At 40.4% G+C, this 9,822-nt stretch overlaps 1 pseudogene; it reads right to left on the bottom strand.

The window, feature by feature from the left end:
- Positions 1-220: 220 nt before the first annotated feature.
- LOC129632148 (zinc finger protein 850-like) lies at positions 221-9,339 on the bottom strand (annotated as a pseudogene).
- Positions 9,340-9,822: the final 483 nt, after the last annotated feature.

Raw genomic sequence — 9,822 nt, forward strand, 5'->3', positions numbered from 1 at the left:
CACGATTCATGCTAATATGTCCATTTTCTATGTGTTTTAACTATGGAGTACTCCCTACAGTCATTGTACTTCAGAGAAACTTCTGAAAACAAGATTGATGAAATGCCTTCTATTATGCAATCTCTGATATTTATTTCCATTTAACTTTTGATTAAATACTTTTCTACATATTGGTTACGTCATTTCCATTGTTTTTTTTTTTTTTTTTTTTTTTCTATAAACTCTTGTGTTTTCTGGTGCATGTTTAGGGCAAACCTCTTCCATCACTTGTTCCATTACTAGAATTTCGCTCCAGTGTGTGTTCTCAGATGTTTAGTGAGATAAGCACTCTGACTACAGGCTTTGCCACATTCAGTACATTCATAAGGTCGCTCTCCAGTATGCATTCGCCGATGTTGAGTAAGAGCAGAGTTGTAACCAAAGACTTCGCCATATTCAGTACATTTATATGGTCTCTCTCCAGTATGCATGCGCCGATGCTCAGTAAGATTATAACGCGTAATAAAGGCCTTGCGACATTCTGTCCATTTATAACGTCTATCCCCGGTATGAATTGGGTGATGTTGAAAAAGGGCTGAACTCCTAATAAAGGCTTTGCCACATTCTTTACATTTGTATGGTTTTTCACCAAATGGATTCGATGATGTCGAGTAAGAATTGAGCAATGATGAAAAGCTTTGTTACATTCTTTACCTATATCAGGCTTCTCTCCAGTATGGATTTGCTGATGAGAGGTTAGATCTGAGTAACAGATAAAGGCTTTGCTCATTCTGTACATTTATAAGGTTTCACTCCAGTATGAATTTGCAAATGTTGAGTAAGATGTGAGTTGTAAGTCAAGGCTTTGCCACATTCTGAATATTTATAAGATTTCTCTCCAGAGTGAATTCGCTGATGTCCAGGAAGAAATAAGGAATGACAAAGGCTTTGTTACATTCTTTACATATATAAGGTTTCTCTCCAGTATGAATTCGCTGATGTTGAATAAGGTCTGAGTTGCAAGTAAAGGCTATGCTACATTCTGTACATGTATAAGGTGTCTCTCCAGCATGAATTCACTGATGGTGAATAAGGCCTGAGTTGTAAGTAAAGGCTTTGCTACATTCTGTACATTTATAAGGTTTCTCTCCAGCATGAATTCGCTGATGTTTAATAAGGTTTGACTGGTAAGTAAAGGCTTTGCCATATTCTGTACATTTATATGGTTTCTCCCTAGTGTGAATTCGCTGATGTTGAGTAAGAAATGAGGAACGATGAAAGGCTTTGTTACATTCTTTACATATATAAGGTTTCTCTGCAGTATGAATTCGCTGATGTTGAATAAGGCTTGAGTTGCAAGTAAAAGCTTTGCTACATTCTGTACATTTATAAGGTTTCTCTCCAGTATGAATTCCCCAATGTTGAATAAGGCATGAGTTGTAAGCAAAGGCTTTGCTACATTCTGTACATTTATAAGGTTTCTCTCCAGTATGAATTTGCCGATGTTTAATAAGGCTTGAGTTGTAAGTAAAGGCTTTGCCACATACTGTACATTTATAAGGTTTCTCTCCAGTGTGAATTCTCTGATGTGGAGTAAGAAATGAGGAATGATGAAAGGCTTTGTGACATTCTTTACATATATAAGGTTTCTCTCCAGTATGATTTCGCCAATGTTGAATAGGAAGTGAGTTTTAAGTAAAGGCTTTGCTATATTCTGTACATTTATAAGGTTTCTCTCCAGTATGATTTTGCCGATGTTTAATAAGAACTGAGTTGTAAGCAAAGGCTTTGCTACATCCTGTACATTTATAAGGTTTCTCTCCAGCATGAATTTGCTGATGTTGAAAAAGGTGTGAGTTGTAAGTAAAGGCTTTGCTACATTCTGTACATTTATAAGGTTTCTCTCCATCATGAATTCACTGACGTTGAATGAGGCTTGAGTTTTAGTAAAGGCTTTGCTACATTCTGTACATTTATAAGGTTTCTATCGAGCATGAATTCTCTGATGTTGAATAAGGTTTGACTTGTAAGTACAGGCTTTGCCACATTCTGTACATTCATACGGTTTCTGTCCAGTGTGAATTTGCTGATGTTGAGTAAGAAATGAGGAACGATGAAAGGCTTTGTTACATTCTTTACATATATAAGGTTTCTCTCCAGTATGAATTCGCTGATGTTCAATACGGTCTGAATTATAAGTAAAGGCTTTGCTACATGCTGTACATTTATAAGGTTTCTCTCCAGTATGAGTTCGCCGATGTTGAATAAGGCATGAGTTGTAAGCAAAGGCTTTGCTACATTCTGTACATTTATAAGGTTTCTCTCCAGTATGAGTTCGCCGATGTTGAATAAGGCATGAGTTGTAAGCAAAGGCTTTGCTACATTCTGTACATTTATAAGGTTTCTCTCCAGTATGAATTCGCTGATGTTCAGAAAGAAATGAGGAACGACGAAAGGCTTTGTTACATTCTTTACATATATAAGGTTTCTCTCCAGTATGAATTCGCTGATGTTCAATAAGGTCTGAGTTGCAAGTAAAGGCTTTGCTACATTCTGTACATTTATAAGGCTTCTCTCCAGTATGAATTCGCCGATGTTGAATAAGAAGTGAGTTGTAAGTAAAGGCTTTGCTACATTCTGTACATTTATAAGGTTTCTCTCCAGCATGAATTTGCTGATGTTTAATAAGGCCTGAGTTGTAAGTAAAGGCTTTGCCACATACTGTGCATTTATAAGGTTTCTCTCCAGTGTGAATTCTCTGATGTTGAGTAAGAAATGAGGAACGACGAAAGGCTTTGTTACATTCTTTGCATATATAAGGTTTCTCTCCAGTATGAATTCGCTGATGTTCAATAAGGTCTGAGTTGCAAGTAAAGGCTTTGCTACATTCTGTACATTTATAAGGTTTCTCTCCAGTATGAATTCGCCGATGTTGAATAAGAAGTGAGTTGTAAGTAAAGGCTTTGCTACATTCTGTACATTTATAAGGTTTCTCTCCAGCATGAATTTGCTGATGTTTAATAAGGCTTGAGTTGTAAGTAAAGGCTTTGCCACATACTGTACATTTATAAGGTTTCTCTCCAGCGTGAATTCTCTGATATTGAGTAAGAAATGAGGAACGACGAAAGGCTTTGTTACATTCTTTACATATATAAGGTTTCTCTCCAGCATGAATTCGCTGATGTTGAGTAAGAAGTGAGTGACAGTTAAATGCTCTGCAACATTCTGTACATTTGAAAGGTTTCCTTCCTGTATGAATTCTCCTATGTCTACTTAGATTGGATGACTTACTAAATATTTTCTCACCTATCTTACACTTGTTTTCTTTCTGTGGATTCTGAACAGCATCCTGTTGAGTAAGTTCTGAACAGTGATTAGAAACCTTACCATATTCACTACAAGTCCTGTCTCCAGTACAAGTACTCTTATCTAGAGAAAAACCTGACATTTGATCAAAGGTATTTCTACTATTATTAGTTTTTGAATCCTTGTTTGAAGATTCAGGTCCCTGATGTTTCTTAAGGTTTGAGTCTCCTTCAAATGTATACCTAGTTTCATTGCCGGAATATCTTCTCAGTCCGCCATAAATACTCTTGTAATTATTGGAGCTGGGGCTCTTACTTAAGGTCTGACTCATTTTATTATACATGGAAAGCTGTTGTGTATTAACCATACCACAATATGTATTGAACAATGATGGTTGGATTGCATCTCTTCCATTATCATCAACATTACACATCTTGGAATGGATAGAAGATATCTGTTGGGGGAAGAACTGTCTTTCATTTACCCTGGTATATTCCCAATCCGTCATTAAATTTAAGTTTTTGAGGTGAAATATTTGATACATTCCTAGGTTTACTTTTCGGAATACATCTTCTAATGCTGGATTCTTTGGCATCAAATCCTGGGTGTCCTGTGGAGACATAGCTGAAAGATACCAAATAACAAGTAATTTTACCTGCTATTCCTAGTGAATATCTTTAAAGATTTACAGAAAATTGATGACCATAGCTAGTTTAAAAATACAACGGAGATGGAAGGATCAAGATGCCAGAGGCTTAGGCAGACGTGGAGCTCATCTCTCTCTCCACAAATGAATGAGAAATGGGAACAATTCTCACAGAGCCCAGCTGAACACTAGCGGAGGCCCTTGGAAATCTGAAAGGAAAAGAAAGATTCCTGCTCTGTAGGGTAGGACAAAAGAAAGAAGAAGGAAAAAGAAGAGGAGAGGAAGTGGGTTGGGGCCTGCAACCCTGCAGGGAGATGAAAGTGAGGAGATGTCTCCATATTCAAGGAATCCCCTCACTGGGGGAGCTCAATTTGGACAGAAGAGCCTCATTCTCTGTGGGAAGAGAACATGGCAAACAGTGCGTGGCAGCAGGACAGAGGGAGACCTGCACACAGGGTTCTGACCCCAGCCCTGCCCACCCAGCCTTAGCGGCATGTCCAGTAATGCAGACAAGGGCTGGGTGCTGAAATGTGGGGTTTGGAGAGCAGACCCAGGCAGAGGACTGCGGTGTGCTGTGAGGAGACATACTGAGGGGACGGGAGAGAGGGAGGAGGTCTATAAACAGGATGCTTGTGGAGGAAGCGTGAACCACTACAGAGAAAGTGTCATTGTTGAGTGATGCCCAGAGAATGAGCCAGCTGCATCCTTTGTCCCTTATGCCTGCCCCTGCTGTCCAAGGACTATGAAGAACTCTACACAGCCTGGGATCATTTGAGCCCCCAGCCATGGCCTCCCCCATCAACCTCCTCCACAATCAGCAGAATCCTGAGCTCTGGGGCAGCCTCAGGAGAAGACACCTGTGAGTTGGCCACATGCACAGATGGAGCAGAAAGCACAGGTGAATGCCAGCAATAAAGAAGAAAAGCTGAAAACTCTCCTTGCAGCAACACAAGCCACGGTATTATACCCATGACCAGCTTTGTAACCTCAGCCCCTACAGAGCATCTGAACCAACAACCAAGGGCTCTCTCATTCACGGCAGGTATAGCTTTAGTAGCTGTAGACTTTGTGGGCTCCTATCCAAGGGGGCTGGGCCAGGACAGAGCCTGAGCTTCTCCATAGCACTACAGCGGGTCCAGCTCCATGCTGAATGCAATCCCAGAACCTGACTTCACTGAATCTATGCTGGTGACCTTGTGAAAACAACAGCTGAGAGACACCAGGGCCGTGTGCCATCATGCCCATGGTTAAGGTGGGGACAAGAGCAGTGCTAGCACCTCATAACATGAGAGCTTGCAGAACGCATGAGAGAGGACACCAGAGCACACCCTGAGGGGAACATTCCTAGAGGAGTAATATTCAGTGACTTCTCTCCCAGTGGGTGTGCCCCAATCCCACCTGCCTGGCACCACAGATCAGAATCACAGCAAAGACTCAGATCTGGGAGCTCTATTCCACCATGCAGGGAGCAGACACCACCAGAGGGCACTAACAACCACAGAACAAGGGGGAAACAGCCCTGAATATCCAGGGCAGGCTCTGGTCACAGTTCACAGCAATCAGAGCACAGATCAAGAGAGGACAAGGGCACAAACCTCTGGACCAACCTCACCCACCAAGGTGCAGCTATCAGAAGGAAGATTAACTAGGTGGCTGCATGCTTCAAAACAAAGACCACATACAGAACGCAGGACAACATGAGATGGCAAAGACATACGATATAGGGGAAGAAACAAGATAAAACCCTCCAAAGACCACTGAATTAAGAGGTGATAGGCAATCTAATGATTACTTCTTGCTTTTAGTCATCTTAAGTGGAGACACTAAACACTTTCACAAATCCTAGGTGCCTAGTAATTCTTAAATCCACTTCTTGCCACACATGTTTCTGAGAATGTTCTATTAGCTGTTTCAATCTAAGAAGCATAAATGATAGTGACAGAGAACTAGTCAGAAACTGAGGACACATAAGACAGTGTCCAAGGAAGCTGAATACAAATAAGATAAACTTAATAAAGTACTAGTTTTAAGAAATTAAATAAGAGAGACTTTAAAACTATGATTGAAAGAGGGAACTCTACTCATTGCTCTGTGCAGACCTAAATGGGAAGGAATCAATAGGACGGTAAAGACTAGAGATCTCTTTTAAGAATATTTCATGCAAACATGGGCTCGATAAAGGACAGAAACAGGATGGACCTAAAAGAAGAAGATATTAAGAGAAGTTGGCAAGAATATATGGAAGAACTATACAAAAAAGATCTTAATGACCGAGATAACCACGATGGTGTGGTCCCTCACCTAGTAACAGACATCCTGGCATCCAAAGTAAAGTCGGCCTTAGAAGGCATGAGGACCAACAAACCTAGTGCAGGTGATGGAACTCCAGCTGACCTATTTCAAGTCCTAAAAGATGATAATGCTAAAGTTCTGCACTCGATAAGCCAGCAAATTTGGAAAACTCAGCAGTGGCCTCAGGACGGAAAAAGGTCAGTTTTCATTCCAATCACAAAGAAAAGCAATGCCAAAGAACGCTCAAACTACTACACAATTTCCCTCATTTCCAACAATAGCAAAGGCTCCAAATTCTCCAAGCCAGGCTTTAACAGTACGTAAACCGACAGCTTCCAGATGTTCAAGCTGGACTTAGAAACGGCAGAGGAACCAGAGATCAAATTGCCAACATGCCTGGGATCATATAAAAAGCGAGAGATTTCTGGAGAAACGACGACATCTGCTTTATTGACTATATCACAGCCTTTGATTGTGTGGACAAGAAACTGTGAAAAATTCTTAAAGAGATGGGAACACCAGACTACCTTACCTGCCTCCTGAGAAATCTCTATGCATGTCAACAAGCAACAGTGAGAACTGGACATGTGACAATGGACTGATTCCAAATTGGGAAAGGAGTACGTCAAGGCTGTACATTGTCAGCCTGCTCATTTAATGTATATGCACGGTACATATTGGGACATACTGGGATGGATGAAGCACAAATTGGAATCATGATTTCAGGGAGAAATATCCATAATCTCAGATACACAGATGACACCACCCTTAGAGCAGAAAGCCAAAAGGAACTGAGAAGTCTCTTAATGAAACTGAAAGAAGAGCCTGAAAAAGCTGGCTTCAAACTCAATCTTCAAAAAACAAAGATCATGGCACCGGTCAGATCGTTTCATGGCAAATAGTGGGAGAAACAGTGGAAACAGTGAGAAACTTTATTTTTGGGGGGTTCCAACATCACTGCAGATGGTGACTACCGCCATGAAAGTAAAAGATGCTCGCTCCTTGGAAGAAAAGCTATGACCAACCTAGGCAGCAAATTAAAAACCAGAAACACTACTTTGCTGACAAAGGTCCATCCAGTCAAAGCTATGGTTTTTCCAGTAGTCATTTACGGATGTGAGAGTTGGACCATGAAGAAAGCTGACTGCTGAAGAATTGATGCCTTTGAACTCTGCTATTGGAGAAGACTCTTGAGAGTCCCTTGGACTGCAAGAAGATCACACCACTCCATTCTAAAGGAAATCAGTCCTCAATATTCATTGGAAGGACATAGTGAAGCCGAAGTTCTGATACTCTGGCCACCTGATATGAAGAACTGACCCACTGAGAAAGACCCTGATGCTGGGAAAGATTGAAGATGAGAGGAGAAGTGGACGACAGAGGGTGAGATGGTTGCATCGCATCACTGACTCGATGGACATGAGTTTGAGAAGGCTCTGGGAGTTAGTGATGGGCAGGGAAGCCTGGCCTGCTGCAGACCATGGATCACAGACTCAGAACTGAACTGACTGATATGTATAATTGATGCTCTTTGCTGTATAGGAGTACAAAATTGGAAAACAGCTATATTCCAATTAGAACTTTTAATAAAGATTTCTTTATATAATCTAAAAATTGTCATAGTTTGAATCAACCATTAATAATGTAGTGGAAAATGTGCTAAGATTTTATGTCCATTTATTTTAAAATTCTATGAGGTAATAAAACACAATAAAGTATTTTAGCACATTAGAATTGGGGCAAATACACTAAAGATATTTAGTATGAGATCATATAAGGAAAAGAGAAACTTTCAAGTCAACCTGAGATGTGCATTGTTTCATTTTCACCAGGTTTTGCTTTCTGCAGTGAAAAATTACTTGAATTTGAAATTTACTTAGAAAGTCCTCTGGGTCGCTCCCAGTAGATAGGAAGTTATAAATCAGAGAACAAAAACCCGTCCCTAGTATTCCTGGAAATTTGGTAGTTTGTCTACCACTCCACTCACACATTTCTGTCTAGAGATAGAAGGAAACTTTAAAAGGACTGTCATACAGTTACTCAGAAATGGGCAGAGTTTTCCTAGGGCCCCCAAGAAATCGAAGAGCAATGAATGAATGCAGTTTGTCAGAAGCCAAGAGGAGACTTTTAGGTCACACTGTGATGGAGAAAAGTAATCACTGGAGATAAATTCATGAAGATTTCAGAAAGAGAGAATGGGGCAGGTGATACATTGCTATCACAGTAGCAGAACCAACCCAGGTTTTCAAAAACCATTTCCATTGAAGCAAATCTCCCAACATCACGTGATGAAGGATGAGTTCCTTGCTGCTCCTTGGACCTCTCATCTGAGTCATCATCTCCAGCCATTCATACCTACCTGGGTAAATGGCTGTTGCCTCCATTCTCCTCATATTCCTGGGATCCTTCAATAGCTCCAGAAAGGTGACCAGGTCCACCTTAGAGAGAAGCCCTGGTGATCAGAGAAAGGAGTATTTGTGTTGTTAGATTCATCAGTATCGAATCCAATATGTATTCAGGTGAGACGAAAATGCATTTTCTTCTAGAAAACGATTTCCTGAAATACTTTATTCAAAGCTGCTGTACAATACTAACACACACCTAACAATCAGGTCCTGAGATTCTGGTCAAGTAGTACTAAGGCAAAAGTAAGTAGTGTCAATGTGAGATTAAGAGAGGGTGCAACTATTTAATACCACAGAACTTACACAATTACCACTAAGCTAGAATGAAGGATGCAGAGTACATCAAGGAAGAAAAACATCACCAGCACAACGATTCATCATGAAGCCTTTCTTTCTAAACTCAGAAATAACCTATTATCCCCTAGACAGCACAGATCTGAAAATACTGTGGGAAGCAGAAAATTTCAGAAGACATTCTAGAAATGACAGAACAAAAACAAAGTGGGTAGATAAGGGATTCTGGAAGGCAGTTATCCTCACCCAAGGAGGCCAGGTTCCTGTAGTTCTCTACCATCACGTCCCTGTACAATTTCCGCTGACTGGGGTCCAGGCATTCCCACTCCTCTTGAGTGAAGTCTATGGCCACATCCTGAAACATTAGCCGTCCCTGAAATACAAAGTACAGATGCCAATAGGCCGTGGGAAGTCTTCCTAATGTGATCCAAGATGAAAACGGCAAGTTCAGAGACCTGGTCGTGATTTGGTGGCTTGGCTGGTATTATAAAATATATTTTTTTACACAGTTTTCCTATTTACCCAATTTCTAATGTGAAGAAAGGAGGACGGCTTATGATCCACAAGCCATTAGAGAAACTATTCTCATCTGAAAGAGCAATTATAAAATAAGCAGGGCCACAGTAGCATATTTATTCCGTGATTCAGGAGCAGACCACGGCCATGTTTTAAGGCATCAGGATGGCAAAAGTCTAACCATGAGGGGTTACTTTTGGAGAAGATGAATAAGCTTTGTCTACATGTACCATAACCTTAAGTAACGCTTATTTACTTTACCAAAGTAACAAAAGATTTTAAAAATGAAAGTAAATCACTTAAAGGCAAAGAAATTCATAATCTCTTCTTGAAAGCTGCATTCTAAGAAAACTTTGTTGTATTAACATAGAGATTAGACTAAAT

This window comes from Bubalus kerabau, chromosome 17 (genome assembly GCF_029407905.1).
Source record: "Bubalus kerabau isolate K-KA32 ecotype Philippines breed swamp buffalo chromosome 17, PCC_UOA_SB_1v2, whole genome shotgun sequence".
NCBI lineage: Eukaryota > Metazoa > Chordata > Mammalia > Artiodactyla > Bovidae > Bubalus > Bubalus kerabau.